Genomic DNA, 1882 nt, shown 5'->3' on the forward strand with positions numbered 1-1882 from the left:
GCCGAGTGTGGGAGGAACTTGATTATCGGCTTGATGTCTGCCGAATCACTAAAGGGGCACATATCGAACATTTGTGAATGCCTAAAAAAACTTTTTGAGTTTTTGTATGTGTGTGCAAAGCATTGTGAAAATATCTCAAATAATAAAGATATTGTAGAGCTGTGAAATCGCTTCAATCATTTGTAATAACCCTGTACCTACATCTATACATACATAAATAAGTCCTGTACTAAGGGCGCCATTCTTATGTTGGCGGTGAAATCTGGTTCGCAGGACAGAGCGTATCAGGTTGTGGAAAGGGGCCCGAATCAGTTGCTGCTAGTTGCAAAAACATAAAAACTTTATTTGCTAAAAACACTTAATCACACATACCGTTAAAAGAACTTAAGGCCTGGATAAGAAGAACTCCAGTATGGAAATTTTAAAAGATTTTAGACAAAGACCTTTCAAATTTTAATTTAAGTAGGCTGAAGGCCTAATCTTAAAACATTTCACATAAGGTTCGGCTGAAGGTCATATACTGAACATAGAACACCTCAAGGCTTAAGGCCTGGAAAACAAATTAGGATAGAGAGGAAAATTTTGAAATTTCAAATGTTTTTTTTTTCTAACGGCTGAAGGCCGCATCTTAAAATAGTTCACATAAAGTTAGGCTGAAGGCCATATACTGAACATTAAACAACTCAATGCTTAAGGCCTGTATAATAAATTAAGATAGAAAATTTCCAAATGATGATTTCTATTTACTTCAGGCCTTATCTTAAAATATTTCACGTAAGATTCGGCTGAAGGCCACATACTGAACATTAAAACAAACTAAATTAATACACGGCTGAAGGCCTCGTACAGTACTTGAGACCAAAGAAATCACAATCCCAAACAACAGAACAATGGTGCTCAGAAGTGTTCCAAGGGTCGGCCTGGGGAGGAAACTCTAACAACAGTTTAGCTGAGACAGGCAGCCAAGCCTAACACTAAATAATTGGGTGGCAGCACGACCTAGGGACGGCTGACGAACCAACCAACAACTTACTCAATTCCCCTCTGTGGCAACCGACCGACTGGCTATTCCAGTATGCAGACAGCATTCATCTGCTCAGCGGAAATAACAGAAGCTACACACAGTTCCAGGTAAACACTTGCACCAAGAACTCCGACAATCCTAAAACCAATCACCATGGAACAACAAGGAGAAGTGACAAGTCACACACACACACACACACACACACACACACACACACACACACACACACACACACACACAGAGTTTCCATAATTCCATAAGCTGTCCGATGAGACGACCGACCGAAAGACCAACCAAGGTCGTCCCCTCAAGTTATGAGGTCGGCAACGGTCAGGCGAGTCTCGGCTGTCCGGAGATCACTGCAGCTCCAACCCGACTCAACTCGATGGCCGTTTGGAACTCGGAGACACGGCGACCCGGGCACACTGGCTCTGACCCACCCATGCAGAGGTATCTCTTGCCCACCGGTGACGACATCTCTGCACGAGGAAAGAACGGACCCACGCCCGGCAAGGTAAGGCCCAGAGGCCCAGAAACGGTCAAAAGACCAAATACACGTCGCCCAATGAGACGACCAACCGAACGACCAACCGACAGTCGTTCCTGCTCCGATCTCCTTCCGTCGGACAGACAGTTCATGTGTGTGGCCAGCGGTCGGCAAGTACTGGCTGTTGGCGCCTCACTTGCGCTGCGTCCCCGACTGAACTCCCGACAGACGACGACCCGGAAATACTAACGGTCGCTCCAGAGATAGTATGACAGTGCACTTATCGATATGCGCTGCTGCTGCCACTCACGGATAAGTAAACCAGAAACTTAGTGACACCAAAAAATTGAATGAGAACGAGGCGACAGAAC

The sequence above is a fragment of the Schistocerca serialis genome, chromosome 4 (genome assembly GCF_023864345.2).
Source record: "Schistocerca serialis cubense isolate TAMUIC-IGC-003099 chromosome 4, iqSchSeri2.2, whole genome shotgun sequence".
Classification (NCBI taxonomy): Eukaryota; Metazoa; Arthropoda; class Insecta; order Orthoptera; family Acrididae; genus Schistocerca; species Schistocerca serialis.